The 14824-nt window shown below is 48.9% G+C and overlaps 1 protein-coding gene and 1 pseudogene across 4 annotated transcripts in view; both read left to right on the top strand.

Annotated features, from left to right (window-relative positions):
* Window positions 1–1220: 1220 nt before the first annotated feature.
* CEMIP (cell migration inducing hyaluronidase 1) overlaps window positions 1221–14824 on the top strand; it is a 101550-nt gene continuing 87946 nt past the window's right edge. For 3 of the 4 annotated variants that reach the window (XM_063169828.1, XM_063169826.1, XM_063169827.1), the window contains exon 1: window positions 1221–1324. The gene's annotated coding sequence lies outside the window, so the exon portion shown is untranslated. The remainder of the gene's footprint in view (window positions 1325–14824) is intronic. The other variant, XM_063169824.1, reaches the window with a different exon arrangement.
* The window catches only part of LOC134425479 (uncharacterized), a 45477-nt pseudogene continuing 32514 nt past the window's right edge, over window positions 1862–14824 (top strand).

Here is a 14824-nt window from a genome sequence, read left to right as displayed (position 1 = left end):
TGGGTCCCAGGACTGGGCATAAGGGAGTGGATGGGTTTTGTTTAGCGCAAGTGAGTGTTGCTCCCTCGCTGGAGCTGCTGCCTGGAGCACGGGGCATGGCTGTGCCCCTCACCCACCCCCTCTGCTTCCAGTCTGTTCCCATATTTTGCCTGACAGCACTTGCTCCTTATTAACATGACTATGGCGTCTTTGTGCCCTCTGTCAGAAGAAATCCTGCACCAGAATAAATTTCGGAGGTGACAGATTGGAACAGTTTGACCAGATGATGGCACACAAATGTCCCCGAGACCGACAGCACCTGTGGCTCTGCACCTCCTTGGCTTTGGCCCTGGGCAGCAGCAGTGGCTGCAGCCTTTGCCTCCCCACTTCTGGCTGGTCCTCCCGGGATGTAAGGCTCTGGAGTGGAGGTGAGGGATTACAACTCTGCTGTGGCTGCAGTAAAGCAGATATCTGTGTTTGTGTGTCACCCAGAAGCTCAGTCGTGCTGTATTTTAGAGCCTATGAAAAACGTGATGTTGGGGTTCATGGAAAACAAGGCAGTGTGTGACGGTCAGTGCCAGGTGAGATAGGTGTCAGGTGTGACAAGTGCCATGGTCACTGAGGCTGGAGCCTTCCAAGCCAGGAAGGCAGTGCCAGCACATGGGGGTTTTGTGTCTGTATCTTGTCTGAGGAGTTTCTAAGCCTCTTCCTCTCCCTGCAGACTCAGTACAGGTTGATGGGTGGTGAAGTGGCCAACACCTCTCTGCTCACTCACTGTCAGGGGAGCTTTTGCAGCTGCTGGGTTACAGCATCATCCATAGCTCTGCCAGACGCAGGACAGCAGAGTGTCAAACACCCCACGGGAAGGTGCCAGAGGGGTCAGCTGCCTCCCAAGAAGGACCAAGGCACGCCAAGCCCCGGTTTAGGACATCGGGGCGGGTGTTCCTCAGCGCTCTGTCCCTGCAGAGACAGCTGGCACCCAGCCGCGTTCTCTGCACGGGGCTGTCGAGCCCGGCCGAGCTCGCACAGACCCGAGGGGAGCCCGGCAAGGAGCTCGCTGCCCCCGGAGCTGGGAAAGCCTTTCCGCGCTGCAGCGGGGCATCGGGCGCCGCTCGTAGATATACGTCCAGGCTGGAGGGAACGTCCCCGGCTGGGAGGAGCCAGCGGCTGAGCCGCTGTAAACAGTGCGGGCACCGCCAGCGGTTGGGAGATGGATATAAAAAGGGAGGCGGAGGGGAGGCCGCCGGAGCGGCGGAGCGGGAGCTGCCTGCGCCTGCCTGCCCTGCCCGGTGCGGCGGCTCCGACCGGCTGCGGGCAGAGTCCGCGGTGGGCGCTGTCGGGACAGGTAAGTGCGTGTGCAGACAAGTTTGGAGCCGCTCGTCGGGCGGCCGCCGGGTTTGCGCCGCTCCGGCTCCCTCTGTCCGCGCCGCTGCGCGCTGCTCGCCGCTCCGGGCTGCGCCGAGAGGGGACGGGGCTCTGCTTTCGTCGTTGCGACGTTAAGTGAAGGGGGGAAAGGAGGAAAAAACCCCAAAACAATGAAAGCGAAACACATCCAGAGCAAAACGTTCTTTTGGCGGCTCCGTGCAAAGTCGCGGCGCACGTGTTGCGGCCGCCCCGGGCTGCAGGTAGCGAGCGGCTGCGGGACGGCCCGGGATGCGCCGACCGGGAGAGCCCCGGGGAGCCGCGGCTCCTCCTGCCCTTCCGCCGGACCCGGAGCCGGTCCCGGTGCCGGTGCCGCCGCGGGACGCGCCGTGGAGCAGCGCTCGGCCGCAGCATCAGGTCGGTACCGCGCCCTCCGCGCCCCTCGCCCCGCCGGCCCCGCCGCCGCTGCCGCCGCCCGTTTCTTGCAGGGCCTGCCCGGACGCCGCCCGCACCTCGCCCCATGGTGACCCCGCTCCGACACCTGCCCGTGGCCCGCCGTGCGCCCCGAGGGCTCCGCCGCCTTCGCCCCCTCGTCATCCGCCACCGAGGTAAGCGGAGCCCCGAGCCCGGTGCTGCGGGGATGTCCCGGGGCTCGCCGGCCGCCCATCACCTACAGCCCGCTGCGTCCTCATCCGCGACGGGGGGAGCGGCACAGCGGCCCGGAGCGCTGCCCTCGGAGCGCTGCCCCTGCGGCTCACGGGCCACCGAGGGGGCGGCCACGGAGGGCTGCGGGCAGAATTCGGTGTGCGCGAATCGCCGCGGCATCCCGGGGCCGCACGGCCGGCACTGCCGCTCCCGGGCCCTCCCGGACGGGACTCTGCATCCCGGCCGGCCCCGCCACGGCCCCGAGAGGCGCTGGGGCAGCAGCGGGCTCAGCCTGGACGGCGGCACGGCACGGCGCGGCACGGCTGCAGGCGGGGGCGCTTCCACAGCCCCCCGCGGCCGGGCTCAGCGCTGTCCTGGCCCCGCAGCCCCGGCAGGATGGTGCCCGCAGCTCTGGGACACTCGGCCGCCCGCAGCCTCACGCCGGAGACGCGGCCGCTGCTGCTGCGGGCCCGCCTGGGCAGCAGCGGCACCGTCCGCCCGCGCTACAGGTGAGGCGGGGGCGGGAGCGCAGCCACCATGGACAGCTCCGCAACGCCGGGGGCTCGGCCCGACCCGGGGCGGAGCGGGGCTCGGACGGGCGGAGGGGACCCGGGGGATGCGGTGGTACCCCGGGAAATGCAGTGAGGTACCCGGGGGGATGCGGTGGTACCCCGGGAGATGCAGTGAGGTACCCGCGGGGATGCGATGGAGTACCCGGGGAGATGCAGCGGTACCCGGGGGGATGTGGAGGGTGCCCCGGGGGATGAATATGTACCGGGCCACCCATGCCAGAGGGCGGGGAGCTGAGCCATGCTGCGCGCTTCCTCCTACCCAAGTTTTCTGCGGGGTGGAGGGCTCGGAATGTCACCGGTTTTCTCCTTCCCTGTCTCCTTCAGGCAATCCTGGGCACTGTTGGTGGGGATTCTCGGAGGGGATCGGCTTCCCAGAGCAGAAAAGATAAGCAGGAGTATCATGGGAATGGAACAACAGGGTTAGCCATGGCCCAAAGTGATTTCCTCACACAGGATGGCACCTGTTTCACTGTTTCTGCTTTCAGTGGATGGATAAAAGGTTCAGTCTTCCCTGAGAATTGCTCGTCTCCTGTTGCTTTGCCCTGCTTTTCAGCGTGGCTGCTGTGAATCTGAACGGTGCAATGATAATCATACCACAGTCTTTGGCTCGTGTGGATGTTAACAAAACTAACAAAAGTACTCTCTCTCAAAGTAAAGTTTTAGCTTTCTACAAAGAGCTGACACTAACACCTTTAATGGCCAGAGCACTTCTATCATGCAAAGGGTTATCTAGATCAAAATTAAATCAGCATGCTCTTCATCTAATTGCATGATTCTGCCACGTGCAGCTGTAAAAATAATTGATTGCTTCATTTTTCAGGTGTGCCTCATAGTGGATTTAAAGTGGAAATGTCCAAAGGAATAATTCTTCATCTGGTGGATGAGGTTACAAGTTGGTTACCTGGTGACCTGGTGCTGTCACTGCCAGCACAGATTATTTTATGCATCAGGCTGAAGAGTTTAATCTCCTTTCTTGCCCAAGGGAAAAAGGTCAAGTGAAAATTGATGGTATGAAATATTTTTTAATAAAACATATTTTTCTTGTCTTTTACATTTTACATTTATTTGTCTTTTTAAGTAGTTTTTGTCCCATAAACACAAGAGCATATATGAGAGATGAAGGCCCTAATTTTATTTTGGGGCTTGAAAGTTTCACCAGAGGCAGCGGTCCTTTGTAGCAGAATCTGGGATCAGATACTAACAACTGGCATGTCCCCAGACTTGGTGATTGCTTAAAGGAAAGGTGTGCACTTGGCCAGAATAATTCAATAATAAAAATGCTATGTGCATCCTGAATTATAAGTTTTCTTGTTTCTACAGGCAGCCTACTTTGTCTTCACATTGGAGAAGTCACAGATGGTGTTGATATGAGGGCAGAGGTTTTCTTACCAGAAAAATACTTATTCAAGGAGAAATGCAAAATTCCTGTAATGGACGATATTAACACCAGTTTTTTGATACATTCGGAGGGCACATTAAAGTGAGTAATTTTTAATTTGCTTGTAGGTGGTTTCAGATAGTTCCTTTCCTAGTTTGTAAAAAGGTGATATAAAGCATCAAATTACCATTGTATGTATGGGAAAAAGTATATTTGTCTGTAAAAAAGGGGGGAATCTGTTAGACTGTCTTGCAAAACTAGACTTGCAATGAGACATTTTCCTCACTGTGTCTCAAAAACAAGGGGATTCCCTTGGAGGGGATCCTTTGGCAGCACTGCTGTCAGTAGGGCCCATGCAGAGCTGGCTCACGAGGTGTCCCTGGAGGAATTGTGGCTCCTGCAGAGCAAACCTGCTGCCTCCCTGGCTCACACAGGTGCTGGCTCTCACCCTGCTGTGCTTTGCCTCCCGCTTGTCTCACGTGTCCCGGGTGCAGCCCTGCTCCTGCAGGGGCTCTGTGCAAAGTTTCTCCTGCACCAGGCGGTGGGAACCGAGGAGCTGCGCAGGTCTGGGCTGAAATCACTCGGCAGCAGGAGCTGCCAGGAAACCCAGCCTGGTGGCGAACGCTCCCCCTCCCTGCAGCTGGCAGGGGCGCCGTGTCTGTCGCTGCTCCCGCTAAACTCTGCACAGGCTGCCTGGCAGCTGCTCCCTGGCAGCCCCTGCCCGAGGTGTGCAGCTGCTGGCACACGGCTCTGCAGGCCCCGGGCTGCAAGCAGGGAGCTCACGCTTCCTCCTGGGACCGTCCTTCACTCTGCTGAACTATTGCCTAACGAGAGAGGAAAAAAGCCCGAACCTGTTTTTCTCTCTGTGTGCGTTTCTATTGTAATGCCTTACCTGGGTCTGCATTTGTCTCAACAGATCCCGAGGAATTTTAGCTCTGTTCGCATGTCAGGAATGGAACTGAAAAAAACATGGGGCAAAAAGTCCTGGGCAGTTATCCTGTGCATTTTCACCTGGCTGAGGATGTGGATGAGAGAGGAGGGTGTGAACATCCAATGCACCTCAATAACCTGGATGTGGATGAGAGAGGAGGACACATTGATACATGTGGATGAGAGAGGAGGGTGTGAACATCCAACGCCCCTCAATAACCTGCCTATCACCACAGCCTCTCATGGCCTTCTGGTAAGACACCTATTTTATTAGCAGCAAGTTCAGTTCTTTGCATAGCCAGGACTAAATAGCAAGAGCCATCTGTGACACAAAGATAAATCAGAATATTGAAATAAGGCATATTTTCCCCAAGAAATGTCCTGTTTTCACCTCTGTTTGAGGTAGGACTGTTCCTCTGGTAGAGCAGCTGTTTGAAATAAATGTCAGGTTCTCAGCACAGCCTAATTAATATGATCAGATAGATACAGTGTGATCAGATACAGGGAAATCTTTGCCATGGTAATTCTGGACAGTTTGTGATAATGGGAACTTTCATTTAAAATTAAAGAAGTTAAGTATAAATAGGGCTGACTGAAGCAATGGACCTTTAATTTGCAACGAGATAAAAAAGACAGGGCTTGTTCAAGTCAGGATAAAATGAAATATATCCCAAAATGTTCATGTGACAAAGGGAATAAAATATGAACAGAACAGACCCAAATGGTCACTTCAGTGCCAGGAAAGTCCTCAAGAGCTTGGCTTTGACCTAGATCCTCACAAGGGCATTCTGAACCTAGAATAAAAGGTCACAACAAAAGCCACACGTGTCCCAGTTGGAAAAGAGAGATTCCTGCTCCAGTCCCAACATGTGCAGTTGCTGTGTGCTCTGCAGGACCCTGAGTGATATTTTGGTGTCTGTGAGCATTTCCTCATTCACTGGGTGGCTGCTCAGGCTGACACTCCCTGACCTCCTGTGTTTTGCCTGGCAACTTTACCTCAGTCCTGTAAGGGCTGAAAAAGCTGTGTAAAACACAAAATAGAGATGTGAAAAGGTCCCCTGAAAGAATGCATTCATGAAAATGCAATATAGAACCTGTACAGCACAGGAACACTCTTCATGTATTCTAAACTTGGTTTATATTGTTCAGATCACTCACAATTTTTTATTGCCTTGTCATATTTGTGATTTTCTGTCTGTAGAGCCTAATTTTGTGTACAGAGTCCTTAAGTTGATGGGAGGCTTGTCCAGTATGTGGGGATGTAGTTTAACTTGCTTTCTTCTGCTTGGGTATTAAAGCTCTGGAATTGAAGTAATGTGTCTGGGATGAAAAAAAAAGAAAAGAAAAAGCCTTATGCTAATAATGGTCCTTAGAAGAATGGGGCATGGCCTTGCTCTTTATCAGAAGGGAGGTACTCAAGGGTTTATCTGCATGTGTGGGGTGCAATAGAGCAATCAATAATCCAAGTGAGATCCAGCCCATGGTCATGTGGCCCTGAGGGCTTGGAGTACTTGAATCAGTGAGAAGATTTTATAGTAAAGATTAAATATGTGATTCTTTGAAAGACTCACGTGGCTTTGATCTGTAGTCATTAAAATGAAGAGTAGTTAAAATGTAATAAGCAGCTTTGCTTTAAAAGAATTTGCAGTTCCAGAGAGCAGCATGTGTATCAGAGCAAGGCAGTTAAATAACACAGACAGGCACCTGCTTCAGCATCAGATCATGAAATTCCAGACCTTGAGGCAGAGTGAACCAGAGAGGAGGTTTCCCCCCCTCCCATCCCGAGGTTTTAGAGCCTTTATGTAATTTTAGATGCACATTGCCAGAGTGGTTTGTGCTCCTCTCTGTGTGTGGGTCATGCCTGCACTCCCTTCTCCATCTGCTGCTCTGTGCCAGGCTTGGCAAGCCAGCAGCAGCTGGGGCTCCTGGGGAGCTGGGAGCGGGCTGGGCTGTGCCAGGGCTGGGCACGTGTCAGGCAGGTGCAGCCTGTCCTGGCCAATGTGCGGGGCACAGGGGTCACCAATATCGTGTTGCTGGACTATTTATAATTCAGTGTTTAGAGGTGCCTTGATCATCTGGTGTTGGCCACAGTGTTTTGTGTGCCAGCATGAAGCGCTGGTGCTGGGGACAATGTCTCATGCTGGCACACACAGCAAAATGCCACTGTGACAGTGCTGCAGGTGGGTTCCTTTCCAGGCTTGGGTTTTCTATCAATGAAATGCTGGAATTGATCATTTCGTTCTGATGGCATGGACCCTTATCTCTGAGTGCTAATGGAAGTGATCTTTAAATCACATTAGTCCTGGTCACGAGAGTGATCTCTTGAGAGTGATCTCTGCAGTTTTGTGTGTGTGACTTTGCAGGGCTGCCCTGCAAGCCTGAAGCTGGGACTGGTCTTGTTAATTGAAGCTAAAATCTGGTTTTGGGTACAAGTCTGGCTTTTCATGCAGCCCTTTGAAGCACAATTAGCCAAACTGCAGCTAAATGCAGAAGAACGAAACCCTACAATTGAAATGCTGTTTAAAACAATGAGCAGTTTGTTGCTGCGCTTTTCTGTCCAGAGTTACTCTTCCATGGCCTCCTCCTGCCCTGCCCATCATTTGGGAGGCTGGAAGTGGCCAGGCTCACTGATCTTAGCAGGCTGGCAGGCACACTTGCATTTTTGTCTAAATCCATTTCCAGTCTGTGATTCCAAGCCCCGGCTGGCTGGGAGGGACACGCTCGGTGTCAGCTCTCTGCTACCCAACCCGCGGCTCCCTCCAAGGTGCTGCTGCACCCCTCTGTAGGGCCCTGCTGGATTTCCAGCTCTCACTCAGGGGGAACTGGGTACCCGTGCGCCTCGATTGGTTGTGCCTCATGTTTAACTCTCTTTTGGACACCTCACTGAGGCAGAAACAAGAGCAGCAGATGACAAGTTTGAGGGGGGACTGCCAGGAAAACAATGAAATCCAGCAGAGCCGTACCTATGGGGACCGTAGTGTTTGTGACTCCAGATGTTGTGTAGAGTTGCAGCCCATCAAGGGGAAATTACAGGATATGATTCCATGAAATGGATTTATTTCAAGTGTCCCTCTGTATGCAAAAATAACCAAGCAGGTTAATATTAGTTAATCTTGCAGTCTTGCACAGACACAACTGACGTCAACAGGAATTTTGTATGCCTGAAGAGGGAATGTAAATGCTGGCAGGGATCATTTGAGTACAAAGTTAAGGTTTCTGGAAGATTTAGTAACAAATAGCTGGTATTTTAACTGGCCTGATTTAGTATTTACATTTAAAAGAAGGATTTCTGAATTTATCTTCATAAGACTGTACATCAAAGGAGGCTTGTGCTAAGCCCTTTTGGTCAAATTAGGGTTTAATGCAATATCCCTGGGCATGTCAATTAATATTAAATAGACTGAAATAGTAAAATACCATCTCTACCCAAGATGATCATTACAGGAAAGAAGTGGCCCTGCACCTTCTGAGAAAGTGAATCTCGTTAATATAAATGACTTTGCATGGTGCATTTTAAATAATATCTTATTTAATTTTGGAAATGTTGCAGTCATAAAGATTTCTAGATTAACCATGCTGATTTGTTGGTTTATCACGTGAGACACATTTATCTTTATGCATCTTTGATATTTACTCCATGAGACTGAATCAAATATTCTCTCTGAGAGCTGAGGGTGTTTCTAAATCCAGTATTTTGCAATTTCCCCTTAATTATGCATGTAATCTTCCTCAGAGTAGTTTTAAGGTCAGTCCACAGTGGTGCACACTGCCTGTAGCTCCAGTCAGCTCCAGGACTGATGGAGGCACCTCTCAGTGATAGAGGGTTAGCAGTGTTTTTATACATGATCTTTATTAATTACTTGCAAAAGACGCTATCCAATGAAGTAAGACAACAGATGAAAATGCTTTCATAGTTATATCTGGCTTCTGTGTGTACCACTACTCAGCTTCCCTCTGAAGAAAATCTCCTTACTGGGACAAACATCAACATTATATCTCCCTAATCTTCTTCTTAATGGGCCACTTGGGTCTTGCAAGGATATTTGGGTTGTTTTTTCATGTAGAAGCTTCATAAATTCATAGAGAATCCCTAACTCCTGCCATTGCCCCTAAAGTTTCAAAAAACAGACCAGAAGTTTCATTTTCAGACATTTTCCAAATCTTCTTAACTTTTAAAAAAACCCCACAACCCTTGGATTTCCTTCAGCTGCATTGAACAGAGCTTGGATTTTGTGTTAATGCTCCCATATAATTCACAATAGGTTCAGCATGTGGCTCCATAAATGACCATGTCTGACATTACTAGATGGTTTATTTTCCTTAAAGAGTGTAATTAAAAGGTTGTGTGGAGTTTTAAAGTCAATAGGAGAGTTGTGGCTCAAGTCCAGGGCAGTGCTATGAAAATGTATCCCTTCCTGTTTGGTAACTGCTTAGGATCATTTTGATTTTGGTTTTTCAGGGCTGTCAGCGTGTTCTGGATTGCAAATCCAAACAACAACTTAATAGAGAATGCAGTGGCTGCTGCTCAGGTAAAACCATTTAATGGCAGAGCTGTGCTTTGCCTCCACTTCCCAAATATTCTACATTTATTTATTGATGTCAGGAGCAATAAGTTTTTACTAAGACATAGAATTTGGATATGTATTTCTGCACTCTTTGTTTCTGTTACGAACAAATATTTGCCTACACTTCTCCACTGATTTCTCTTACAATTATGCCTGGAAATGGTGTGTGATATCTCTTAGAAAATATTGATTTTTATTTATAGTTAATCGTTAAATTGTTAACTATTAGCTAATTAACTATTAAATAACTAACAAAATAACTATTAAATTATTAACTAATAATAAAATTTTATATTTCTATATATGAATACATACTCTCTCTTTATTATTATCTCTTATGTTTACCCAAAACATGTTTGTGCTTTATATACCTGTACAGACCAGTTTTCTATAAACCACCTGAATTTCACCCACAATAAATGATTTTATAACCCTTGTGTGTGCCCTGGGGATGCACTATACCTGCCAAAGGCTGAGCTGGGAGGAGCAGGAGCTGTGGCTGCTGGCGTCCCCCAGGAGCCACAAGTTGGACAGGGTCAGGTTGGAAATCTGGCCAGCACAGTGTGGAAAGCATGAAAAATAAAAATTTTCTAGCACTCCAGGGTAGCCTGTATCACTGATGGCAGTGCCCCATGTCTCACACTTGCCTCTGTATTTTAGGATGTTGGGATATGGTGTCTCTTCCCCTGGGGCCTCACCAGGCAGTCTGAGGGGGAATATCCAGAGGGACAGGCTGAACACATCCCCTACAGCAGAGCCCACTCCAGTTTCAAGGCAAGTGATGGTTTTTATGTCTCTGTCAATATAAAAGCATGGCACTGACTGTGTGTGCTGCTCTGTGATGCTTGTGGGTGTCTCACATTTTGATTTTTTTAACACTGTGTTAGGACACAATGAATTTTTGAGGGCCCTGTTTGTTCTAAATATTGAAGATGGAGCTGGGGGAGTGCAAGTCCCATTCTAGGAGCTTCAGCTGGGTGGCTGTGTGAGAGGGAACATCCCAGGCTATGGGCACACCTACTCTAAGTGGGATTTCAGGACAGACAGGCAGCACTCTCAGCACTGCTGTTGGCCACAGTGATGCCAGGATCTAAGGGGATGAGGGAAAGTAATTTGTGCCAACAACTGCTCATCACCTCTGGAAAATGAGACCAAAATTTCAAGGGTAGTTCCAAGAAAAACACTTTCCCCCAAACATATTGTTGACGTGAAAACATAACCTGTAAGGCATAAAAAGCATTGTAAACTTATTTCTCAATATTCTCGATAGAAATGGGTTTTGTTTGCTGTGCTTTGTATGTTTTACCTCTTGGTCCATGCTGCTGTAGCCCAAAGCCTGTGAGTTGGCTGCAGCAGCTCATGTTCTCTTTGGCCTGTCGGGGGACTCGTCACTTGTTATTTAAAGCTTTAATTCTTAACAACACTCTTTTTCCAAAAAGTTATCAAGAGCTTGGCAGGGCCCCTCATTGCTTTCTGCGAGGGAGGGAGGGAGAGTGGGAGTTCAGAGCCTTGCTTGGGTCAGAAGAGAGCCCAAGATGCTGATGGATAACATCTGGCATTGTGTCCCGAATTCAGCGTGCTACATCCTGTGCTCGTGTCCTGCTGAGCAGTGCCAGGAGCCCCAGAGGGAAGGGAGAGCCTGGCTGCTGCTGCTCCTGTGCCTGCACGCTCTGCCTGCCCACAGCCATTGATAAAATCCATCATCTTTGGTCCCTGTTCAAGTAATCGGAGGCGTGTGCATTTCCAGGCTGGGTTGTTTATTGGAAAAGGAGTAAAGACAACCAGAGCCTGAAGATCCCAGGGAGGATCTCACTGTGGACGATGCCAGGTGAGCACACGCTGCACAGCTCGGTGTTTTGGATACTTGTACTGCATCTTGGCTCCTGCACTGCATTTAGCAGATCATTAATGCCTCATTAGGGCTGGAGCCTCTGAAAAAAACACGCAGGCTTTCTCTGATGTGCAGAGGCAACTATTCCATAGCCATGCACTGGACTGTTTGTGTTACTGCTGGCCAAAAAGGACACCCATGCACTTGGAGTTGTGAGGACTAAGCAGTGAAGCATGTGGAAAGGATCCAGATCCCATTAGCGCATTAGTGGGTTTGTAAACTCTAATATTTATCACTAATTGCTTAGGAGAACTTCTATCTGAAAGGTGATGTGAGAGGCTGCTGAGACTGGCCTGGGATTAATGAGGAAAATAAATAGCCTCAAAGGTTTTGGTCAGCTGCCTTTTGCAGAGTGGAAGCAGGTAAATTAAGGCCAGTTTGGGTCTGTGTGAGGAAGATGAGAGAAATCAGCTGCTGCTCCTGCTCAAGCCTTGGGTTTTTCTTTCCTCCATCATACCCTATCAATATGATGTTCCCATGAGGCTGGAAGGAAAGGATGGCTGTGTGTCCTTTGTGACAGCCAGGGTCACCCCCTTGGGCACCAAGGAGAAATGTGCCTTTGTACCTCAGCTGGGACAAGCAGGAGGTGAGGGCAGACTCAGAAAAAGTAATGGTCATTTCTCCCCAAACACAGCACAAATCTACCACTAACAGCCACTGTGACAAGAAATAGCAATTTGAATGCATCCTGTGAGCAATTTAGGTGCACCCAGTTCCCAGGGAGAAGCTTTTGGCTTTCAGCAGCCACAGAAGCATTTGGGGGTTTGGGCTGTACATGCAAGAAGAGCAGCTCCAATTTCTCTGTTAGCTTTGTTGAATGAGATTCCTGAAAGTGGCTAATTGATTTTCCAACATCAACAGAGGGATTCTCAATGGGCCCTCTAGGGACATCCACAAAAGGATCTGAGTGATGGGTGCCTTGGGAAAAATGTTTTCTATGCCTCTAAATCACATTGAATCAAATTAAAGAGCAGCTCTGGGCCCATTGGTGTCTAGTGAGAAATCACCTGCTCCTTCACCTGGGCCAGAATTTCATCCTTATGAATGTTTCTTGTTTTCTGCTTTACACCAAAGCTCAGAAGTGAAATCAGGCTAATATCCTGACTCTGATTCAGGACATATCACCTCTTTAGACTCATCATGCCAATGACTGGAAGACAAAAAAGATCTCTACAGGGCATTACAGCCTCTGTCTGAAGTTGATTCCTGCATCCCTTGTGGTACATTAACTAAGATTCTTTCTTCAGGTTTTGCCCACATCAAGATGCTGATCCTGAAAAGCCTCAAGTTCCTGCCATGATTGCTGGTCTTAGTGCTCTTAAAAAAATCACCACAGGGCCAGGGCCAGTGATGGTGACATTATTATCTGCAGCTCAGGGTAGGTTACTGTTATATCATTCCCCCCTCAACAGGCATAAATAGGTCTGTGGACCAAATTCACTGCAGACATTCCTCATCATTTGCACCCTTGTATTTCCTCTGTCCCAGGTTTCTAGACAATGGAATTGGACTCACTCTGGCAAGGTAATTTCTTAAAATGGGTCTTCTATCCCTTTTTCCCCCACAGTGTAACATGCTCAAGAGTGGAAATTGAGACATTCCCCTGTTAATTAGTGTAAGACAGGAGAAAAGCTTCCATTTCCCCTCTGGACCACATCAACTCTTCTCTGGGCAGCCATAAATACAAGGGGCAATTTAGCCTTTCGTTCTCTTAGCCTCAGCATGCCTGGGGAATACATGATAATTGCTGAACATTTCCTGCTGAACAGGAGCTCCTGGACAGCAGGTTCTGATGCTCAAGCACAAAGCTGCCTTGTCACTAACTTGGTTTAGAAATTAACTGGTTTCTAAACATACTTTAGAGCAGGCTCTTATAAAGCTGAATGCACTTCTTTCCAAATTAAAGACACAAATTCTACTGTGCTTGGGGTGCAATTAAAAGTGTTAATTAATTGGTGTGCTGTGCTGCATATTTACATGGTGTTTCTTTGCTTGCAGTGGTGGGACTTTCCCAACAGACAGCAGCTCCAGCCTGGAGGTTACATATTCCATTTTTGTTGGAGAAACCAGCAACTTTGGCTCCCAGGGAGGCCAAAGCAGCTACTGGGGAAAAGGGGCAAATGGAGAACACAGAACACTGCCCAGAAACAAGTGAGTTATTCTTCTGCCATTTCTTCTTGGCGTTAGCTTAAGGTAGAAGAAAAGCCCCAGGAATTAATGTGGCTACCAATGAGTAATTTATACCAGGTGCTTAAATTATTGTTCAGGCCAGAAATAATAAGCATCCAAATAAACTCACTCTTCAGGCCAGCAGCTTGAGAGCATTCTTGACTGAATGTGCTTGATTTAGTTTTCTCCTTGGTGTATTAGTCAGTGGAGAATGGATTAGGGAATCTGACTGGTGCCAAATGGCTCTTGTGTGGTGCTTCAGTGGTGCAGCATCAAGGTGCTTGTGTTTGAATCTCCCAGGACATTCTCTATCCATGGATTCCAGATTTATCATGGGTCTGTCAGGATGGCAAATTGACAGATACTGAAAGGTTTTTCATGAAAAATCCCCCATGAAATTTCAGCCCCCAGAACAATGTGTCACAGACCCTGATGGAGAAAAGTGTGAGTGAGAGAAGCAGAAATGTTTGCTGTTAGGTGTGATAGGTTCTGAAGTTTTTAGCAGTGGTGAGAGATCTATCCTAGAGCAGGATTTCCAGGCAGAGGTGTGTGTTACATTGGTGCAATGCCATCAATTAATTTTGAAACGCTTTTCTTCTTAGTAATGAAGGTTATTTATAAGCAAGTAAAATTTGATATCCTATGCCTGGGCAGATGTACACAAAGAAACCTGCATTGGAGAAAGGTTTCACCTTGTAATCAGAACACCCAGAGCACAAGTCAGGCAGTGCAGCATTGCCAGCTGCTGAGGACCTGGTAGGGACCTGGTCTCAGAGGCTGAGAGGGTCACACAGAAGATATCAGGAGCCAATAAGCAGCAAAACAATTCTACAGAAATGGCAAATGCACTGAGAAGCAAAGCCCTGACCCAGTTTCTGAGATCAGCTGTGAAATTCCTGTTGTGCACAACAGGGACTTCCCTTGAGCTGTGACAACAGAATGGGGCTCTGCATCTCTGCCCTGGCAGAAGCTGGAGAATGCTGAGCAATTCCAGTCCTTGTCCTGGATTCCTGTAGGGTTCATGACCCCGCACACTTGGCTTTGGAAATGATGGATTGCACCTGGCTCTCTCCAGGACTCAGGACCTCCTGAGCTTTGTTCAGACGAGGTCCATAGCTGTTGGGATGTCCATGAACTGCAGTGACTTTGGCCTGAGGTTTGGCTTTACCTTGAGGAAAATTTCCATTGCTCTGAGATTGACCAATATCACTCCCTCTGGCAAGCAGAGAGTTTATCTGTCCCCTCTCTGGTGCACTTTAGACCAGAAGATTTCCTAAATAATTCTGCAAAGCAAATTAAACCAGTGCAGTGTAAGCCTATTACAAAAAAACCC

This window comes from Melospiza melodia, chromosome 15, assembly GCF_035770615.1.
Source record: "Melospiza melodia melodia isolate bMelMel2 chromosome 15, bMelMel2.pri, whole genome shotgun sequence".
Lineage (NCBI taxonomy): Eukaryota > Metazoa > Chordata > Aves > Passeriformes > Passerellidae > Melospiza > Melospiza melodia.
The sequence above is the reverse complement of the archived record's forward strand: the minus strand, read 5'-3'. Positions and strand labels throughout refer to the sequence as shown.